Below are 24,173 nucleotides of genomic sequence, written 5' to 3'. Positions count from 1 at the left end.
AGAGACAATGACTGATAACGTCTCTACTCATTTTAACAGATTTAATTCTGATAATTACGTTTGTTGGCGGCTGTATTAAAATCAGTGCTGGATCCCTCCTTCGATTGGCCAAGGTCCTCCTCAAAATCTACAGCATCCCCAGTGGTTCTTTCAGCACTTTTCTCATTTAAAGTTTCAGATAGGCCTACTTTGTATGTAAAGAACAGGTAAAAACCCTCTCTACTCCAGTGTTGTACATGCGATCTGCTGGTCTAACAGACACAGTGCAACATGATCTTAAAACAGCAATGATCTCCATTTTGTGGGTTAAAATTAACCCATTTAATGCAAAACTAAATGCATTTATTCACCAATTACTTATATTAACAGGAACAATTAGTCATGGAGAAAGTGTTTCGAGTTATCATGAATGCGACATGCAGTTTGAATTGTGAATGAACGGAGAATAATTGACGGGCAGTAGCGGGAAGCGCAGAACTGAACATGAATTTAACCACGTAAATATTCATCTGTAATTCACATTAAACTATAAAATGGCTTGAAAACATAGGATATTGTAGGCCTATATGACAACTTTCTAGTGCCTTTTAATAGGCTACCTTCGTGGCCTTTGTTGGCTTATAAATTACATATAATAGAGCGCACACACAAGATCGAATTTGGATCAGTAATAGCTGGCCGATACCCGATCCAGCAAAAATATGCGGTATTGAACCGATATCAAATCCAAGTATCGGGATCCGTGCATCCCTACCAAATAAAGATGCTGTAGTTTGCAGGCCATGGGAGATGCTCAACTTCACGTTCATGTTTATAAAACTACTCTGTCACCCAGTGTTGCTGGGTGTATTGGTGAATTGCTATCCTGGGGTCCACAGTTACTCCTGTTGGATGTGGTTCATCTCTCTTGGTAGTATGCTGACAATAGCCTGGATACCGTGATTCCTGATGCATCACAAAGACTTGTCTTGCCTGTCAAAACAATTTGTCCTGTTTAGAACTCTGATAAGTCACTCATAATGTTGTGTGTGTTGCAATATTTTAAAGGGCACCTATTTTACCCTTAATTCAAGTTTTAAGATAAGCCTTTTGTGTCTCTAAAATGTGTCTGTAAAGTTTTTGCTCAAAATACCCATCAGATTATTTATTATACCTTTCTGAATATAGGAAATTTGAGCTGTTAGGACACAATAGCTGTTTTTTTTTTTTTTTTTTTTGCCTAAAGGCTCCTACAGACCGGGACGCTTTTCGTTTGCGTTTATCGTCGTATATATCGTATATCGTCGACATTTTTCTGTATTTAAACCCAATCGCTTTTCACTGGCGTCAAGCTGAAGAGTATGCAAAATCACACTTTGACGTTAGATGGCGCTACACAACTTTAAGCTTCTGACACTTGCTTAAAACATAGAAGAGGAGGAGAGGAAGTTCACACTGGTGTCTCGAACAAGCACGAATGCCAGTTCCGGCAAGATGGCGGACTGAGCAGTCAACCTTTTTCATTTGTGTGGTATATATGTCCCAAGGTTAGTCCTAAATGGTTTAAATATTTTCATCTCGTTAGTTTTGAAGTCTAGAGTCGTTATACCCGAAGTTGTTTGCCTCAAGGTCGTATATGATTTCCCTTTAGCATCCGTCTAATTAGATAGTATGGAGGAACACGGTTACTCGATGGACACCAAGCTTTCCGGTAAAAGAGAACGGGGCACGGACTCTGACCCTGCCACCCCGTTAAAGCCTCAGGGTGGAAAAAAGGCGAAAAAAACGTTGGAAATGGATCCATACTCATCTGATGCTGTTGTGTCGAATGTCGCTATTTTAGAAGCAATAAAAGCTCTCGGTGTTAAAGTGGATGAGCAGCACGAAGACATTAGCACACAATTACAACAACATAGCGCCATGATCGCAAGTGTCGCAAAGGCAGTACAGTTAAATGCAGAAGAAGTTAAGGAGTGTAAAGGAAAAGTAAACACGTTAGAAAAGCAGGTGGAGATTCTCACAAGAGAAAACAACAGCTTGAAGAATCGAGTTCTAGAACAGGAAAGATACAAGAGAAGATGGAGCCTTCGCATCAAAGGTATGAAAGAAACGCCAGGAGAATCCATTCGAGAAGATGTGGTTCAGCTTCTAATAAAGATTGTACCTGAATTTTCGTCCAGCATGAGCGAAGCGGTGGACGTGGTGCACCGAGTGGGGAGAAAGGAGGCTGACAGGGCCAGAGAAGTGATCATCCTCTTCGCGCGAAGAGGAATGAGAGAGGAAATTTGGAAGAGAACGAAAAACTCAACGGTGTGCAAGGTTGCAGGGATTAGATTTGCGGAAGATTTGACGAAAGAGGACAGAGAGGCAAGAAGAGCGCTATGGCCGAAGATTGAGCAAGCGAGAAAAGAGGGGAAGGCAGCTGGATTTCGAGGTCCTTTTGCTTACATAAATGGAAAACGTATTTCAGAAAATTAAGGGGTATATGGACCGCATCATTGGTTAAGTAAGATGATAGACAAATGATGTGGGACATTTTACAGTTTGTACAACTTTTTTGTACTTGGGTTTTTCCTACAATTTAATTCCACACGTTTAAAAACTATTTAGAAGGTCTTTTTTTTTGTTGTTCCAGTTGTTCTAATGTTCTCGTTATTATCTAATCTCTCTTTTTCATCTTTAAACTGTAGGGGTCTAAAAGATTCAATTAAAAGGAAAGGTATTTTTCTTTTTTGCAAGAGCCAAAATTTAAATATAATCTTTCTTCAAGAAACTCATTCAGAAGCTGTGGATGTTCCGTTTTGGCGTAATCAATGGCATGATGATATTTTTTTTAGTCACGGCACAAATCATTCCGGAGGAGTTGCTATTTGTTTGCAGAAATGTCCCGGTAAGATAATTTTTCACAAAGCTGATGATGATGGACATTGGTTAGTAATTGTTCTTAATTTAGATAAACACTTCCTTATTTTGATAAATGTGTACGGGTATAACAACCGCAGCCAAAATAATGATTTACTCTGCTTAATTACTGATATTATTAGTGAATTAAAAATCACCTATCCCACAGAATTTATTTTGATTGGAGGGGATTTTAATTTAACGCCAGACGAATGGCTAGATAGGGAGCCCTCTAAGCACAAGTTAGCTAATGTTAATAACATAATTAATAATTTTTGTGTTCAAAATAATTTAATTGATATCTGGAGAAAGCGGAATCCTGGAATTAGACAGTTTACTTGGGTCAAACCGAACGCAGAGGCTAGATCAAGAATTGATTACTGGCTCGGCACGGACACTGTTTTTAAATACGTGTATAATTGTTCTATCTCTAGTGCACCGTTAACCGATCACTGTGTAATTGAGCTAAATTTAAAGCAAAATATTGATTCTAGTTACTCAAAAGGATATTGGAAATTTAATTCAGAGCTTTTATCTCAAGAAAAATATTGTGAACAGATAAAGAAGATTATAAAGGATATTGGTAGCAAAAGTATGTCTAGCGGCTGTAAATGGGAGTTTTTAAAATTCAAAATTAGAGAATACTCTATAATATATGGAAAACAATTGAAACAAATTAGATTAGAAAAAGAAATTAAATTATTACATGAGATAAATGAGTGTTGCAGTAAACATACTTTAAAACAGGTAGATAAAGAAAAACTTATTCATTTACAATCTTCATTAGACGAAGTTTATATTGGAAAGGCAAAGGGTGCATATGTAAGATCAAGAGCAAATTGGATGGAGGCTGGAGAAAAAAATAATTCATATTTTTGTAATCTTGAAAAAAGACGCCAAGAAAGAAATGCTATAAGTAGTTTGTTAATTAATCAAGTAGAAAGTTCAGTTGAAAATATAATGGCAAAAGAAGTTTTACAGTTTTACTCAAACTTATTCACGTCATCTTACTCCAAGGATGACGCTGAATTGTTCTTTAAAAAAATTAAAAAATGTATCCCCAAAATTGAAGATTCATTCAAAGACCTTTGTGATTCACATCTCTCCATTTATGAATTAGATCTGTCCTTAAAAAAAATGAAAACTAATAAATCGCCTGGACCAGATGGGCTAACTTCAAATTTTTACAAGTTTTTTTGGGAAGAGCTCAAAGTATTTTTATATGAAGCATTACAAGAGTGCATAAAAAATAACAATCTAATGCCTACTATGAAGCAGGGACTCATTATTCTGATACCAAAGCCTGGAAAGGATAAAAGAATATTAGATAATCTTCGACCCATCACGCTTCTTAATACAGATTACAAAATATTCTCAGGGGTGATTGCTGCTAGATTAAAGATTGGTCTACCTCAAATAATTAGCGAAACTCAATCAGGATTTTTAAAAGGCAGATCTATTCATAACATTATAAGGCTTGTTCTGGACATGCTAGAATACAATAATTTTATTAAAGAAGAGAGTTTTATTTTATTTCTGGATTTTTTAAAAGCATTTGATAAAGTAGAACACCAGTTTCTTTTTCAGACCCTAAAGTTTTTTGGTTTTGGATCAAATTTTATAAATATAATTAAAATGCTTTACAAGGACATAAATAGTTCTGTTGCTATTAACAAAAAAACAACTCCTCGTTTTCAGGTGAACAGAGGAATAAGACAAGGATGTGGAAGCTCTCTATTATTTATTTTGGTTGCAGAACTATTAGCAATTCTTGTTTAAAATGAAAATATTGCAGGTATTAATTTTATGGAACACAATTTTATAATTAGTCAGCTAGCTGATGATACGACTCTTTTTTTAAAAGACCATACACAAATCCCCTTAGCACTTAAGCAAGTTGAATGTTTTTCTAAAGCCTCAGGTTTACAATTAAATACATCAAAATGTGAATTGATGGCCATCCATGAGCAACCTTTGACCTCACTTTATAACATCTCAGTTAAAAATGAAGTAAAATACTTGGGTATTATAATTTCAAAAGATGTAGAGAGAAACAAAAAGCTAAACATTGACACAAAAATTGAGAAAAGTAAAATAATTTTAAATTCTTGGCTACAAAGGGATATTACAGTTTTTTGTAGAATATTACTAACAAAAATTGAAAGTATTTCCAGATTAATTTATCCATGCTTTTCATTATCAATTTCATCAAAAAAGTTAAAAGAAATAAATAAAATTAATTATGACTTCATTTGGAGAAAAAAAGTATCATTATATTAGGAAAGATGACATAATTAAGGAATATAGTGAAGGTGGATTAAAGGCTATAGATTTTGATATTATGAACAGAGTACTTAAACTTAAATGGCTGCAAACATTTATAAAAAATGAGGATTCGTATTGGTTTGTAATCCCATCTTATTTGTTTAAAAAACTAGGAGGTATAAAGTTTTTTTTACAATGTGACTTTGAATTATCTAAAATTCCTCTGAAACTTTCCAATTTTCATAAGCAGGTTTTGTTGTATTGGAAAATGTTGTACAAACATAACTTCAGTCCTCATAATGTGTCTTTATGGAACAATCGCTGCATATTAACGCAACGTAAATCTTTTTTTTTGGAGGAATGGTCACAAAATGGTATTTGGTCAGTACTGCATATTTTGGATAAGAATGGTTGTTTTTTCAGTTGCAATGAACTTGGTAATATATTTAATTTTAATTGTGTTAAAAAAGATTATTTGAAAGAAATTAGAAGTATTCCCTTACCATTAATTAATATGTTAAAAGAGATACTAGTCTATTCCACAGTCACACCAAAAATTCGGGACATTAAAATTGGTAAGTTCAATTTTATGGACAAGAAATGTACAAATATATTTATTAGAAAATGTCTTATACAGGAATGCTATCCTGGTCCTATTAAAAGAAATTATATTTTCCAACATTTTAATAAGAATTTAGTTTAAAAAATTAGATGCAAATATTTGACATTTCCTCTTCCTCCAAAATACAAAGAAGTACATTTAAAAATTATGTATGATATTTACCCTGCAAAGGAGTTTCTGAGAAAGAGATTTAATGTGAATTGTAATGTTTGTCAATTTTGCAATAGTGATATTGAAACTGTTGAACATCTATTTCTTCATTGTAATTTGGTTAATCCTTTTTGGTCAAATGTGGAAGTCTGGTTAAAACAATACATTTCAAGGTTTCCTTCTATTTATTGGGACATTGTGAAATTTGGTGTGCATTTGGACAGCAAAGATGAGGACTTTACTGCAAATTGTTTACTCATTTTACTTAAATTCTTCATCCACAAATGTAAAATTATGAAAACAGCTCCTCAATTGATTGTGTTTAAAAAGGAGTTTGCCACCTATGTAGAAGCTTTAAAAATAATGAAAGGTGAGAAGGCTAAAAGATTATATGATTTGTTTCTTGAATATGGTTTTATTTAACCCCTTACAGAGTTTCTGTTAGATGTCTGCATGGTATGGTGTTATTTATTTGTTTTTGTTTCGTTTTATTAAGATATTTTGAACATTGTTTTTTATTTATTTTTGTTTGGTTTTGTACTTGATTCATTGTATATCTGACATGTCTCAGTCAGTTTGTGTAAGATTATGTTTGGACTGAGTTTGGCCTAAATTGTTGTTTTTGAAAGGCCAAAAAAAAAAAAAAAAAAAAAAAAACAAGCACGAATGGTTCAAGCAGCAGCTCTAGATCTAGCGATGAAAAAATGATTAGTGTTCACATAAGCAATAAGCAGCTAAACGTTCATATCGCCTCTGGGCATCTTCTTCAATGTGCACTCATATTGACAGTTTTGTGCTTGAGTGCCTCTAAGTGCTGTTTACTGTAACTTCAGCAGCTCCGTGCATGTGAACAAAAGTGCTGGTCTGATTGGTGAAGAAGGTTTTAACGCATTGCATCAAAACAAAAAAAAGAGCATGAGGCATTTTTTTTAAAATTACGCTTTTCCACGTGGCGTTTTGTGCGTTGGAGTGCACGATCATATTGACGCTCTTTATTTAGTCACGAGGTTTTAAACGTCGACAGACAACGCGAGCAAAAAACGTCTGTGTGGTTTTTCTCGCCCATCGTTCTCATATGCATGTCAGCCAGAGAGATCTATTACTATTGCTCTGATGTGTGTAGCCTCCTGATGCGTCTGATGTAGATAAACAGCACAGTGACAGACAAGAATGAAACAAATCTCCTTTACTACAGGAAGAACTTTAAGAGGGGTCTGGATGCAGACCTGGTGCAGTGCAATCTGAGCTGCATCCAATGTTTTTAATGGGCTCACCTAACCCTACCCATCACAGTGATGTCACTCGCTCTATTTGAGTGCATTGTGTCTGACATTGCATCGCTAAGTGATGCAACCTCAGCTTGCATCATAAAGGCTGCATCCAGATACTATTGAGAACTTTCCCAATAGTTATTTGATTTATTTATTGCGAAGTCAATTTAAGCCTTTCTGCAATGTCACACACAACGTCGTTACAAAGTTCATACACGTTTAACTTTGCGCCGTTTTTGCACGGCAAATGTGAAAGGGTACACGTTAATATCAATAATCAATTCGGTGGGTGGGGAAAACAACACTTTTACATCACGTTACTGTGGGCCACAAAATTGCAGGAATTTGGACCTACACAGTTCTGTCGAAATAGCTTCCAAAAGTTGATTTTCATTATAGGTGCCCTTTAAGCAAAACTGTGCTTTTAGGGCTCTATCCCACCGAATGTGTTTTTTCATTCTAAAAATGTGAGGCGCACCACTAGGGTTGTGGCGATAGACGATACACGATAGGCAAAAATATCGCAGAGGGCTGAAACCTATGAAAATTTTAAAGGGGATACTTAGCTTGTTTTGCATTAATATATACATATTACATGATTTAACTGCATTATTGAATAAAATGAATAGTATTACTATGTTTAATCACCATCATTAATAATAAATGAACTACAAATAATTTGACAGCTTCAGCTGTTCACACCAACATCACTTGACCAACACTTTCGGATAAAAATGCATTATTTCGATTGCTCTCTTACGCTCTCTCTCTCTCTCTTTCTCTCTCTGTCTCACTCTCTCTCTGTCTCCGCCTACGTCTCAGCAGCAGCAGTTGAAGCGTGAGCTGCACGTGAGGGCACAGCCACATCTCATAGCAAATTAGTTTGCAACTTAATTGCAGGCCTAAAAATAATAGACCAAATAACAAAACTGGATTTAATTAACAAACAAGTTAAATAAAATGATTTTTAAAAATGAAACAACTGAAGAAGAAAATGAAAAAACTCTGAAACCAGCTTAAATATTCTGGAATAAACCGTGTTGCAGTCGTTGGTCAATTGAGACTGCTTTATAACAGCACTCCCGCAAGATTCTCTCTTGCGTTCACAAAAAAGCTATTTATCTTTTTTATATGTTATTAATAGCCTATTTAAGTTTTAAGGTGGTCTATTTTTTCATATAGCCTATTTTTTTCAGTGCATGGATGAATAGCTTCTTCAAATACACAAGAATACACATACTTTTTTATTTGTGTTTAATTTGATAAAATGATAAACACGGACATGCGCATTTTTCAGAAAATAATCTGTTTAATTAATTTAAAAATGTTAGGCCTAAATTTATTTATATAGGCTATTAAAAATATTTTATTTATTTATTTAAACTAGCCTACTTTAAATTAAATTACAACCTGTATTTTACTATTCGTTTTGCCATTAAACAACTATTGAACGGATTATTAATAACTTATCAAAGAACATTTTACTGAGCTCAGTGAAAAGTTTTAGGTCAAATAGGCTATTTAATATTAGAATAATAGGATATTGCCGACTCACCTCAGCCATGTCTAAAATTAAACTCTCATCAGAAAACAATAAACACCAATAAAAAGTGCAAAATTGCGTTAGATCTTAGCAAACACAAATGTGACACAGTTGATGATTTTGTGATTGATTAGACCTGAAGCCACACCGTGCTTACTAAAAACCTTGGAAAATTGCATAGAAACAGTCACGTGTGGGCAGCGGGTCCTCTTTCCGCACCCCGTATGAAAGGACCGAAATGCATCCTTGTTTCCATGTGCAGTTAAATATTATTTTACTTGCTTTCATCTATGTATATTATATCCATTTTGCGGCAGATCTGCGGGCCGAGGATAACGGCATGAACCCGAAGTCAAATTCAAATCCTATCCCGCGCCGCACTGTCTTGTTTGAAATAATTTTGGTCTCAGCGCCTATTTAGCTGTAAGAGCATGGTGATTTGCATTGGTTTGAATTATTATCCATTACCAAAGGTAATGCTAATACAGTAGGTTATTGATTAAGTAAAAAAAACAGCCGAAAGGTTAATAACTATGTTTAGATATGGTTAAATATATGAATAATGTATTATATATATATATATATATATATATATATATATATATATATATATATATATATACACATATACAAAATTTTTAAAACTGCTGCGCCCCCATGCGATAGTATTGTGTATCGGCGATCTCACAGGGGGGTGATATGGCGATATATCCCCCAACACTATGCACCACACTCCCTTTTTTAATGATAATTTATTTTTTAGCGACAATTTATGTCGCTAAGCAACAACTGAATCAGCTGCATATTGTGTGAGAGTGTAGCTGTTGATATTGGCATAATTTTAACATTTAATAATACTGTGGAGATTTGTGAAGTTATACAGCACCGGATAACCCAAAACCAAAAAGTCTCACCTTCATCTTCAAAGTCTCTGTAGTCATCTTGACAACACAAACACTTCTGTCACCTCAATGGAAAGGTGCTTCCATTTTATTGGAGAACAAAAAAATTGCAACTGTCAAACGTACTTTTTCCGCTAAGAGTTGACTTTTTTCCAACTGGAAGCACACTGCATGCTGCAGCTGCAAAAATGCGAGACACAGCAGGCGGTTAAAATGCAAGGTGCAGAGGGCGCATAAGCAGCAGGCAAAACACTCACAGCCATCAGTAAATCAATCAAAAAAGGCCTTTCAATGCAAAAAAGCACATTCGGTGTAATCGGCCTCTTACTCTGCTAATAAACCCTCACACTCTGCTCTTACTGGTGCACTCATTGAAGATTCGCCACCAGGCTAGTTAAATTTATCAATGAAATCTCCAACGCTAAATTGGCTCTGGACTAGGGATGCTAGCAATTACTGGATGATCGATTGATTTTCGATAACCCTTTAATCGAGTTGCAAATAGTTTGTAAGCCTATCCTAGATCATTCGAATTACTTGATTAAAGGAACTGAAATCAAAGCCCATTTGTCATTAACAGTTTAATATAGACTATGTTGAAACTGAGAATATTTCACTTTAATTTTGTTTACTTTATTATTTTACTTAACAAACAAGTTTGTGTTTTGGTACTGAAGCAAATGTCAAATGTTATTTAAACACTAAAAAACACTAAAAACACTAAAACCTACACTTAAACACTTAAACACTAAAACCTGAACCAAACTGTTCCAGTTACTATGACCATTTATGTGAAGCTGCTTTGACACAATCTACATTGTAAAAGCGCTATACAAATAAAGCTGAATTGAATTGAATTGAATTATTTGTTCTTCTTGTTTAATTTTATCCCCAAGTACACCAGCACCTTGTTCTTGTGAGGTATCGGATCTTGCAGTGTTTCTTGCTCATCGTGAGCTTCTCACTAGCAGCTTCAAAATCTTTGACAACAAGCCAGAGAATTACATGTCGTGGAAAATGGTATTTATGAATGCTATCGATGGTCTGAATTTAAAGGCTAATAAAGCGCTTGATTTACTGACCGAAGGGCTAAAAAGCGAGACTTTTAAGACATGATCTAAGAATAAGTGCAGCTCATGCATATTCACACTGCAAGCAGCGCCTGAACAGAGCGTGTTTTTTTTCAGCGTCCATTTTAACAGATAAGGTCTTTCATACCGCATGCAGGAGCAGCGCATCGGCGCAAGGCGTGAGAATCGCTGAAGCAGCAGTGCCACGATAGTTTCGCGTTGGGTCTATTTTGGCCGCACTGCTCGAGCTCAATTAAAGTGACAGTGCATTGATAATGACCAATAACACATTGACTGATGGTAAAAAGTAGCAATTTTACCCAATAAATGAATCGATAATATCAACAGATTTATATATAGTCAAATTTTATATATATATATATATATATATATATATATATATATATATATATATATATATATATATATATATATATATATAATATCAAATGATTTATATAAATATATCAAATGAACTTAAGCGAATAAAAACTGCAACAAACATTTATTGAGGCACGAACTACAAAACAAAGTCTAAAACTATTTAAGTATGAGTTTTGCTTAAGTTGCACATAAGTGTTGCAGGAGAGGGGAAACAGAAGTGGCGGCTTTAAGACTGCTATTTACGGGAGTTGTAGTATATAGCGAAGTCTATTGTGGGTAGTGTAGTTTGACATGCTTGATGGATGATGTGTGCTCTCGTTGTGTGCTGTGGAGTTGAAGCAGAGGAAGAAAGTGTTATTTGGCTTTGTTTTAAGTTCACTCAAGTTATTTCACCTGGGAGCTGTTTGCACTGTGAACCTGACAACATGAAAATAAGTAGAAGATGGGCATGCATTGATTACTTTTGTCCGTCTCATCCATTGCATGAGTATGTATTAACGAGCTGTTACTCTGCTGCTATACATCGCTGAAGCGGAGAAAGTAACACTAGTTTGATCAAGTATAAATATCATTATAATAGAAGCCTACAACATCCTAAAAATCAAAAGCAAAATAACATGATGTCACAGGTGATAGTCTTCTGAGTGCACCAGACTTGAATGACACTCCTCATAGAGCTTGAGAAGTATACAGTATTGTATGATCTATATAATAATAAAAAAAAGACTTGCAGGTTAAGAAAACAGCATAAGAGGAAGTTGCTGCAGGTGTTGGTGCAGATGAAAAGTGAAAAAAAAAGTGTATTTGTATATAGAGAAAGATAGGTATCTAGATAGAATAGACAGATAGATTGATCTGTACAGTAGCTGCAGAAGAGCTGCGCACTGCAGACGCAGTCGATGTGAAAGGCAAAAGGCCTGCGTGCTGCTTCTGCTCTCCATACGCGCTACTCACGCTCTGCTTTTGCTTGCGGTATGAAATCGGTTTTAGACAGTTGTGGCAGCACTTACAAAAAAAAACATGGCTCTCCAGAGGTGATTGAAGCATCTTTATTCAAACGTCTCGAGAGTTTCGCAAAGATTTCTCATAAAGATTTTATTCAGCTGGAAGAGCTTGCAGATCTGCTACTTGAGGTGCAAGCAGTGAAAGAGGAGGGCAGTCTACCTATGCCCAACTCCTAGATCTGGGATGGGTGATTGTAGGAGATTTGTGTTTTGATGGAGCACACAAACCAATTGTGAGCACCTTCAAAAGTAGTGTGCTCGAGAGTGGTAGGTCCAGCTTTCTCCCAGCTTGCAAGAACAGAATCAGTGATAAAGAAAAGTTTGCCACTGAAGATGACAGAAACTTTATAAAGGAGTATGAAATGATCCCATGACATCGGAGAACATATTTTCAAACAAACCAGTGAAGATAATATGCTTGCATTATCAGTCGGGTGGCTCCACTCCCATTTCGTTGTCGCAGGAAACGCCTGCTTAACAACAAGAGCCAAGCATTTTTGTCACCATAGCCTGAAAAAGGAGTCAAACAAGAAAGACCATTATGTGGAATTTATGGAGACAATGTTGAAAAAAGGACTTGCTGAAATTGCACCCCTTCTCGAAGACAATAAAGAATGTTGATATCTCCCAAGTTTTGGTGTTTATCACCCACAAAAGCCAGGGAAGTTAAGAATAGTCATCAACTCAAGTGCTATTGAGGGACAGCTGAGAAATGGAAGAGATGCCAATGTTGTTGAACATCTGGACGATAGGTTGAAATCATTTAGTTCAGAAGCTGTGGCTATTGATGTACTGCGCAGAGTGCTGGCCAGTTCCAATCTCCGTCTACACAAAATCTCATCCACAGCCCCACTGTCATGGCAGCATTCCTGAACAAGGATCTGGCAACTAATCTGCAAGAACTGGGTCTTGGTGTGAACTTGTCAGTAAAGTTTACAATTGTGCTGGGACTTGTCAACAGATATGTTCGTATTTCAAGTATCCATCAGTGGCAAACCTTACACTAAGCGAGGAATGCTTTCAACCATAAATAGCTTATATGATCCTCTTGGATTTATAGTACCTGCAAGCATTGAGGGACACTTCATTCTTAGAAAATATCTCTGGTGATGCACATGATTGGGATGTTGTTTTGCCTAAAGAAAAACTGGAATGAAAGCAGAAATGGAAGGATTCTCTCAAACATCTATAAAGATTTGAAATTCCAATGTACACATCTACTTCATTGTCTACAGCACACAAGAAGGAGATACTTGTCTTTTGTGATGCTTTATTACCTGGTAAACATTACGTTACCCATTTTTTGATTCAACACTTTCAAGAGAATGTATGCCACCAGGGCCGTCATCTCACAGAAGGTGCTATCAGGGCAGGAGGATACTGGATAATTGTAGGCAAAAGGTCAGTGAGCAGCTTTACCTTCAATTGTGTAACCTGTAGACAATTGAGAGGTAAAGCAGAGAAGCAAATCATGGCTGATTTACCAGCAGAAAGATTACACATACTGTAGACCCAACTTTTACATATGTAGGACTGGATGTCTTTGGTCTAGGGCCAGTTGCAACCAGGAAAACATGAGGAGGTCAAGCAGGTGCTAAGAGATAGGCAGTCATATTTACCAGCATGACTACTTGTGCTTTATCAATTCTCTTTGACGTTTCTTTGCAATCAGAGGGCCCACCAAGATCTTAAGGTCTGATAGTGGAACAAATTTTATGAGAGTCTGTAAAGAGTTAAAATTAGACAAGCATGGTTGCCACAACACAGACATCCAAGCTTACCTATCAGGTAACCAATGTCACAGTCAGATTATTCCTCCACATGCATCGCATATAGCAGGATCCTGAAAATGCATGATTGGCTCCTAAGACTCACTTATGAAGTTTTGGTTACGTTAATGGCAAAAGTGAGTGCAATTGTAAATGCTCGTCCCTTAACTGCAGTGTCCATGGATCCAGAACAACCAATTATATTAACAACAGCAACATTGCTCAAACAGAAAATTGGAGTTTTACCAGGTCAATTTAAAGAACATGACCTGTGCAGAGCACAGTGGCGTTGTGTTCAGTACTTAGCCAAAGTCTTTTGGAAAAGATGGAAGAATGAGTATGTGAGTGGACTTTAAGGACGTTGCAAGTAGTGCACAGCAAGGTCAAACCTGCAGAACGGCGATATGGTACTTATAAAGAATTCTCAAGAGAAGAAAAATGATTGGCCAGTTGGGCTCATAACTAATACCTTATCCAAGTCAAGATGGCAAAGTAAGAAAGGTTGAAGAAAAAATTGTAAGGAAAGGCGAACAAAGATTCTTCCAGGGACCAGTCACTGAGATTGTTCATCTGGTTTCAAAAAACACAAATTGAGGCTGAACACTAGATATTGCTGTGTCATGGCAACACCTTTGTAACTGTTGCCCAAATGAAGAATAACATCTATGGATGTCAGACAGGGAATATTCTGGCCTTAGGCCATAATTTGTTAAATACACACAGTCAGTGACCACTGTAAGTACTCTTCAGTTTTATCAGTAAATCAACCATTTTGAAATCTTCAGAGCACGTTTCGTTCTTGAGATTGCAAAAATCTTTAAGTTTGAAAACAATATTTATGAATTTAAATTGATTTGAATGTGTATTTTGTTTATATGTATTGTTTTAGTACTTGGATATGTTTTGTTCTGTGTGTTGAATATAGTGCTTTGTGAAGTAACAGTGAATTTTGTAACAGTGAAGTTATCTTTATATTATTTTTGTCATTTTATGTTACAGTTTCACATTCTGACCTTCAGTAAAGGGATTATAAAGATGAGAATTGTCTTTGACCATTACTGGGGACTTTATTTAGCTCTCTGTCAAAGCCCAGCTTAGCAACGCAAGCTGGAGTCAGAAGATTAAAAGACCACAATCTTGATTCAAGTCCCACCATAATCTTAAACCAGCATTTATATTCTGATTCACCCAATTATATTTTCAGAACAGTAGATGAGCATGTTAACTTGTCTAAATTTAAGATAACACACAATCACACACAGCGGGCATGATGACGCCTGACGTCACATGCGGTTTTGCACAGGCAATGGCCAGATGTGCTTGTTACCTGCACCAGAACAGTGGATGCAAGTAATGCAACATTTGAGTTTGAAACAAACAGAACAGCAATGTGCAAGTAAATCTGTTAACAACCCAGACACTTTAGTACTTCAAGGGCGCTTATTTTGAAGTGTGGCCTTACTTTCACATCAAATGATGATGCTCAGCAAACCATATACTGCAAGGAATGTTCAGCAATTCTTTCTGCACTAAAGGGAACACCACATATTTGTTTAATCACCAAAAACGTAATAATTTACAACAGTATGAAATGGTATGGAAAAACAAAGCTGCTCAATCACAAAGTACCTGCAACCAGAAAAGGCAAATGTCAATTCAAGCAACATTATTCAATGTAACACAACCCAACAACCTCCCAGAGATGCAAAAAAATAATAGACGTGTTTTCCCTGGCTGAAGATATGGCAATTCGTGTTCTGTACAACAAATGTCGTGAAACAGTTGAGAAGGAATTGCGAGGCGTACACAGGAAGAAGAGTAAGAGTAAGAGTGACTGTGTGCAGAGAGCTTGTCACAAATCTTCCGCAGGCCCCAGACAAAAAGTTGAAGAGCCCCAGAGAGTGCAGCAACCTGCCTGGCATAGGAACACAAATAGTGACCTGGCCATTATTCAAAAGCATTTTTGTGGTCAAAGACAATACCCCTCAAAAAACTCAGGGAAAATTTCAATTTATAAGAGGAGGCCAACAGGAAAGCTCACACAGACATGCAGGCTGGGAAGGCGGTCCTGCATAGAACTTAGGGGTCAGCTGTTGGCTGCTTTTCGCAACCCCAGCTGGGAAAAGGTAGTTATGAACCCTTGGATTCTATCCACTAATACACAGGGATATCGACTACAATTTCGACAGCGCCCCCCCCCCCACCTTTTATAAAAATCAAACAGTCTATTGTCAAAGACTGATAATTAAAAAAGGATTAATATCAAAGGTGCCCTTCAACTCACAGCAAACTGTCTTTTACTTATTTTCCAGTCCCAAAAAGAGACAGTGGTTACCGCCGTATTCTAGATCTTAAAGGCCTCAACAGATATCTAAAAATTCTCCCCTTCAAAATGTTTTATCTAGTGCTGCATGATTAATCATATAGCAATCACAATCGCAATTTCAGCCTATACGATTACATTACAGCAAATCTTGCGATTATATTAAATAAACAAATGCATTTGTGGACGTAACAACACATTCATTTTGTTTCACAACGCAAGCGAAAGCAGTGCGTGAGCAGCGCGTGTGCATCGCGTATGGAGAGAAGCAGCACGCAGGCGTTTGCCTTCACACCAGCTGTGTCTGTAGCGCGCAGCTCTTCAGCAGCTGCTGCAGAGATCAATCTATCTCTGTCTATTCTATCTAGTTACATATTTCTCTCTATATACAAATACACCTTTTAAAAAAACTTTTTTTCTGCACTAAGGCCCGCAGCAACCTCCTATGCTGTTTATTTAACCTGTAAGTCTTTATTTTAGAAAGTATATAGATCATTCAGTACTGTATGCTTCTCACGCTCTATGAGGAGATTCATTCATGTGCACTCAGAAGACAATCGCGTGTGACATCATGTCATTTGGTTTTTGATCGTCAGGATGTTTTAGGCCTAGTTATAATAATATTTATACAATATAGTTATAATGATATTTATACATGATCAAACTAGTGTTACTTTCTCCGCTTCAGTAATGTCCAGCAGCAGGGGCGCCTGCAGGATTTCATTCCAAGATACGCACAAATCCAGCATCGCCCGCCCCCTTCCGATGGCTGTTATTTCAGTATTCAAACATTAAATAACAAACACATCAAGTAAAATAAAAACGAATATTTTTTGATAATTTAGCAAAATTCTGCTCCTTTTATCTTTGCATTTTTATTATTTTATTTTTGTTAGTTTTAATATTTTATTGTCTTCATAATTAAAGCTATAGACAAAATCCTGCTTGACATTTTAGAAACTATTTTGCGTAGCTACCCAGTATGTATGAAAGATAACTAAGAAAAAAAAAAACAGAAACATGTTACATGCCCCCAAAAATGTCTAAATTACTCTATATTTAACTGAATTGTAAAAAAAAATGTGAAAATAACTCATTTTATTTTTATAAAACATTTTATTATTATTTTTGAGTTAAAACTATACCGACATTTAAGAATCCATATTTATTTTATTCATTCATTAATTTGACATGTTTATTGGTGCATGTAACCAGGCCTTAAAATGTAACACATTATTTTTAGTAACTACTATTTTTTTAAATGCATGTTAAATATAACATTTATATTTAATTTAAAAAATTTAATTTAATTTTATCCTAACGCTGATATTGGTTGGGTAATAAAGCGTGATGACTCGGATATGATTTAGTTTAGCTTGCATGTGCGGGCATATTTTGACGTCTTTACCTAAAACTTTAAACATTTATATTATTTAAAATAAAACGGAAAAAAATAAGGAGACTTACATATAATTTAAGTCATTTGTTTGGTGCTTAAGCCATGATCTGTCTGCATTAATTTAAACGATATCGTTGCCTAACCTTCATTAATAAAATCGGTAGCAAACCTGTGTATTATTACTATAAAAAGTAGGCCTACATTACTGCCTTTAGTCATTAAGGCAGTAGTGCACAGTAATACGTAGCCTAAATGAAAGGAACAACAAAATCAGTCATCAGGTCAAGTGCAATATGGGATTAAAATGCGCCAGCCTGATCTCACGAGGAAACGTAAGCATTATCTGTTCTTCAACGAGAAAAAAAAAAAAATCAGACACGACACAGTAACAGTGTTTATTAAAGCTACAACGCAGGTCATGTTTATGATCATTATTATTAACAACTAGATATAAATAACATCCATAATTCCTCTCGCTTTAGATTTTACCTTTTAGAGCTTGTTCTAGTCGGCGCAATATAGGCTAAGTTAATTGCATGAATCAGATAATGAAGAGTAAGATCATGCTTTTCCTTCATTAATTCTATCCGTAAGGTGTTTTATTTATTCATTAAAATTTTTTAAATGATGGGGACAATATTCACTGGCAAAATAATCCTCCTGTACCACCAACAAAATAAGCCCCTGTAGCCTACATAAGTTATTTTCATTTTTTGTAAAAATTAAGAAATATCAAAGACCAAAGTATGCTAAAATATCTGTACAAACGTACGTGTTTGTTTAGCTTTCATTGAAAAAACAACACAATACAGCCTACAATAATGTAGTTAGCCTAAATATTAAATAACTTAAACTGCTTGAAACGGTATAATAACAATTAAACGTTACATTAAGAACTTCACAAATAGCCTAAAATTACAATTTACTAATCAATAATAATATAAATAGTAACTAATAAGAAGAAGAACAAAAATATTAGCGTAGGCTTTTAACAATATAAGTCAGATGTTGAAAAAACAGCGTCTCTCCGCCTTTTGATTTCTATTAATAATTAAAAATTTTTGACAGGAAAAACTAACATGTTGACTTTTTTCCGGTTTAAGCGGAGGTCTAATTGGGACAATGTTTCTAGTAGCACTGAATTCACGCTCAGACGGTGTGCCTGTAGCGCAAATGCAGATACTTTTTTGCAGCCGAAGTCAGCTTGCTCCGCCGCCCGCATTTCTCGGAAAGCTGGCTTGTCTACATTGAGAAGCGGCGCGTTCTCAACTAGACCTACTAAATATGCTGCTCCATTTCTCATTAACGTCTACTATTTATCACTTTCTCTTTTGTATTTGGCCATTTTTGAAAAGGCCTCTGCCATACCTATAGCTGGGCGTTTGAGTTCAGAAGATGACATGACGCTGCAGCTCCGCATGTCATGGGTGGCTGGGTGACATGACCGCAGATGGCTCTGGAGATTCGAGATTTGTTTGTCCATTTAACACTTATTTTTCTAAACAAGCCCTACAAATAGCTTTATCCTAATTATTGGTTCGTCTTTCTCGTTCGCCACAAACCCAAAATGTTTCCAGATTGACGATGTAATAGGTTTTCCAACGAGGTTCATGGCTGAACTTGAACTTGCTGAAACTTGCAAACCCCGCTGTTACCTCAACAAAAACCTTGCAGTGCTTTCATTTGACTGAAGAATGAAAAAGACGTGACTGAAGGGCGAATTAGGTAACACGCTTTTTCCGCTCGAGCACACAGTGCACACAATGGCACATAATGGCAAAACTTGAGGCGCGCGAGCGAGCATAAGGAGTGTAAAACACTTGCGGGTTGCGACCGTCAGTAAACCATTCAACAGATGTCCCTTATGCAGCCAAACTTAAAATATATATAAACTATATATTAGTATATAGTTTAACTGATACCATTAATCGGTTACTAACGCACCCTTTTGGTTAACGGTTAATTTGTTATTTTGAGCATCTTTAATTAAACCGAATGCGCAAGCTCTAAATATCCTTTTTTTTTTCTCTCAGGGCTGCACACCTGAGATCCGGCATGGTTCCGGAATACTTTAACTGCCCTGCAGTTGAAAAACAAAAATTTCAGCATTATTAGTAATCTGTGTGTGCATTTTTCTTGATAACAAGCAAGTTGAGTCATACCACTTGTTTATCGTATCGCAATCGCAAAACGCGATTTTTACCTTAATAATCGCAATGTGATATTTTTCCCAAATCGTGCAGCCCTAGTTTTATCCAAAAATAGTGATTCAGTCCATAAGATCAGGAGAGTGGTTCACGTCTCTGGATTTGAAGGATGCTTATTTCCACATCCCAATTTGCCCCGAGCACAGACCCTTTCTTCGTTTTGCTTTTCAGGGGCAGACCTTTCAGTTCAGGGTGCTACTATTTGGCTTGTTTTTAGCACCAAGGATTTTTACTTGATTTTTACTTTTCGAGCAACCCTTCAAATACAAGGAGTCGAGATTTTGCCATTTCTGGATGACTTGCTAATTTGTGTCCCTTCCCAGGAACAGGTGGTTCAGAGGACAGGGGAAGTTCTGGCTCACGATAAGTCTTTGGGGTTAACAGTGAACTGGGAAAAGAGCAGTCTCTAACCCAAACAGCAGATAAACTTCCTAGGTCTACACTTCAATTTCATTACCATGGAGGCATGTCTTACTCCTCCGACAATAGACTACCTGGAGAAGGCAATATGTAACATTCCTGCAGCAAGGGTTGTGACAGCCCACAAGGTTCAAAAGTTGCTAAGTATGATGACCGCAGCATCTACAGTAATTCCTCTAAGCTTATTGAGAGCACGGGCCATTAAAGAGATAGTTCATCTCTTTTCTGCATCCACTCTTTTCTGCATTCTTTCTTGGAGAAACAAATCCTTCCTTTGCAGAGGAAGCCCACTTGGCAATGTTCCTTACAGGAGGTCAGTAATTACGACAGGTGCCTCATTAAAAGAGTGGGGAGATGTTTGGGAAGGCAGGTCAGTAAAGGGGAAGTGGGCACCCCCTTGGTCAACAGAACATATAAATGTGCTAAAACTGAGGGCTATTCATCTTGCTCTGTAAGCATTATTACCAATTATACAATTCAAACACATACTAGTGAGGACAGACAGTACCTCTGCAGTATATCACATAAACCACCAAGGAGGAACGAATTCATTGAGAAACCTCCAGGTAGCAACAAACCTTTTACCATGGACATGGTCGCAGCTGTCTTCACTGAGGGTAACCCATATCCAGGGTGCAACAAACAGAGTGATCATTAGGGGTGTCAAAATTAATTGTTTCTTCGGTGCACCTCAATGCAGACGCGGACAATTCGGTATCGGGTCAGTAATAATCATAACCGGTTATTATGTACTGACGTAATTTATCTCCTATGCGCTCTGTCGCGAGGGAGGTGAGCCCGAGAATTTACAACACTCAGCCAACTCAGGGCCGGCCCGTGGCATAGGCACCATAGGCAAATGCTAAGGGCGCTGTATATCCAGGGGGGCACCAGAAATGAGCGCAGTTCAGTTGGTTTTGTTTTCGATATTCCTGACACACATTCAGTTATAGACGGCAATAACTCAAAAACTTCTTACCCTAAAAAGATCTAAAGTGTGTTTCCTACAAAAAGACAAAGCTGGTTGTTTCACAGCTGTCTTTTTTTTTTTTAACTCGACATTACGAGCACTGCTCCATTTAAGCCCTCACAATATGTGTTTAGCCGGGAGAGCTCACACTGAGAGGAGCTCTCAGTAAGGGACCGTCGAAAAAGTGCTTCTTTTTTGTTTTACTGCTCCGCTCAGCGCGAGCTCTCCCTGTTGTGAAGGCTTAAGTGTGTGTGTGAGTGTTTGTTTGTTTGTTTGTTTGGTGCTGTCTATGTTTGTGTATGTGTTTGAATGAGAGACAGTGTGGTGCTGTGTGTCTGTGTGTTTATACAGACAGTTTGTTATAGCCTCCCCCCTAAAATATAACACGTATATGAAAAGCATCGTTAATGCACCATGTTGCACCGAGATATTGAATTGAACTGAATTGAAGGCATGATAATCGTAACCGAACCGAACCGTAAGACCAGTATAGGTTGAAACCTCTAGCGACCATTATGCTCTTAAGGACCGGGCCTCCCTGGTGAATGGCGACTACACACAGAGGTAGCAGGGGCGCCCCCAAGGGGTGGCCACGGCCACCCCTCTGTAAACTCTGGCCACCCCTGTGGCCACCCCTTTGGCCACCCCAATATAATTTTGCTGTTGACATTATTGATTTAAATGTATTTATAAATCCCCAATGTTTAAATAAATAAAATGCAGCCACTAAATTATTGTTGGTGTTACTGACGTAGCTGATTCATTGTCTCTCCCACTTTTTGCTGGTTCAATGCTGAATGCTGGTGAAAGCAAACTGACGTATGCGCGCAGAAAACCATCCCCGCGCGCCTCACGCACTCCTGTGTGAATCCCGGTTGGTTGTTTGCATGCACGCCGACAAAATACGCGCCGCACATGCGCCGTGAAACGGTGTAACAGCCTTTTGTGCAGAGGTGAAAGTCGACTAAAGATTATATAATATGATGATGATGATGATGATGTTACTTTCACTAAGCATGCCTATAAAGCAGAAAGGAGGGATAATGAGTCAAGGAGGTAAGAGTTCATAACATGATTTCTCAGCCATGATCTGGTCTAAGACCACAGATACTTCTATAATACATTTTTTTGTATTCTTTAGAATTGTCATAATTAATTTTCATGCAAAAGGTTTCTTAAGTGATCTTGGCATATCACTCCAGTTGTTGTTTTCCAGTAATATTTAGGATTGATTTCTGTTATTTATTCAGAATAATAATTATATATAAATAATAATAAAATAAATATAAATAAATTGTTATATTTTATTGAATAACAAATCTAACAATTCAAGGGAGGTGGGGTGTATAGGGTGGTTCGCCCAGGGTGTCATTTAAACTAGAACTACCACTACCCTTCCCGATCGTCGTTGACAGCATGCACACACCTTCAGTAGACAGCAATGGCAATAATATTTACCTTAAGGTACAGTATATCAATAGAAGAAGCTGCATAATAAAATGGCTCAAAAAGCCTTTTGTTCAGTTTGTTCATTTGTTTGGGTTATTAATAAACTCATTATTCTTTCATTCATTTTCTTTTCGGCTTAGTCCCATTATTAATCCAGGGTCGCCACAGTGGAATAAACCGCCAACTTATCTAGCACATTTTTACACAGTGGATGTCCTTCCAGCTGCAACCCATCTCTGGGAATTTTAGACATGGCATATACCATTTGATGTACAATAAAAGCAAGTAAAAAGTTATTTATACAGTATATATACAGATGTAACTACTTCAATGTGTTCCTTGTGCCGCCATTCATACCGCGGCGACGGCGGTACTTGATGCGCCAGCAGCATTTGACCGCTGGGTGGCACTTTAGATATTCAGCTTTGCCTTTTCACAATGCTAAACAGACTGTTCTGTAGGCGTAGCTTACTGTATGTGATGTGATGTGTTCAATTTAAATATAATTTTAATTTAGTTTTTCTGGTAATAGACATGATCTTACACTATACTATGCTGTAGAAAAGATACATGGTGAGAAGTCAAAAAGCAAATATAAGAATTAAGTTATTAGCCTTCAGTGCGCGATTAAATTGCGTTGGGGTGAAAATAATGTTTTGATTTCTTTGACTATCATGGCAATGTTATTATCTCAAATCTTAAACGTGCGCATATGAAAAACAGCAAAATAATATAGATTATCCTGCCGGTAGAGCACATCACCTCACAGTTGTGAACTTGCGATCACCTCAACTTACATTTAAAATTTTTTTACCTGGTTTATTGTAAACTTTTTAAGTGCAAAGAGGATTCGTTTTGGAAAATAGAATTGAAGAAATGAAAGACAACTAAAATGAAAGCACAAACATTCAGTACAAATAAGTAGTCTTAAATAAATAAATAAATAAATAAATAAATAAATAAATAAAGCAGTCTTTTAATTTAAATATAGAGAGATGTAGTGTTTGCTATTTTGATAAAACTAAGACTAGACATGTTCATTTATATTTTTAATTTACGTTTTTATTTACATTTTCGTTGTTGATTATATTTACGATCTCATTTTATGTTTCAATTATAGTACATAATAATAAATGAATAATGAAAATAGGACATAAATTAAGTCTGGCAGGTTTATTTTTAATAATTTAGTTTCAGTTCCGTTTTTTGTTTCAAAACGTCAATGTTCTGCTTTAAAGTATAACTGTTGTTTTGTTTTGTTTTTTTACTTAATGGCTCAGTATGTTTTGTATTTTAATTTCATATTCAGTCACCTTGCATATGCGTGTGAAATATAATGCCGCATAACCGCGGAAAAAGAAGAAAAGGCTGTCAGTTAAAGTTAATTAATCAAAATTAGTTATATTAAAATACAGCATTTATGTTAATACAGGCAGAGTGTGAACAAACTAAGGCTAAGATATGTGCTTGCCTTTTAATGCATTTAAAAATATTTGCGGCCTTTTTATAGGCTACAGGCAACTATGGTGTATAATAATGTTTTTT

General features: G+C 36.4%; 1 protein-coding gene across 25 annotated transcripts in view; it reads right to left on the bottom strand.

Annotated features, from left to right (window-relative positions):
• Nucleotides 1–24,173, bottom strand: part of psip1a (PC4 and SFRS1 interacting protein 1a) — a 121,736-nt gene that overhangs the window by 76,858 nt on the left and 20,705 nt on the right. For 7 of the 25 annotated variants that reach the window (XR_015475757.1, XR_015475758.1, XR_015475760.1 and 4 more), the window contains exon 2: nucleotides 9,646–9,813. The gene's annotated coding sequence lies outside the window, so the exon portion shown is untranslated. 25 annotated transcript variants of the gene reach the window in all.

This window comes from Danio rerio, chromosome 1 (assembly GCF_052040795.2).
Source record: "Danio rerio strain M-AB ecotype USA chromosome 1, GRCz13ab, whole genome shotgun sequence".
Taxonomy (NCBI): Eukaryota; Metazoa; Chordata; class Actinopteri; order Cypriniformes; family Danionidae; genus Danio; species Danio rerio.
Note: the sequence above shows the minus strand (reverse complement) of the source record. Positions and strands in the feature narration are given on the sequence as shown.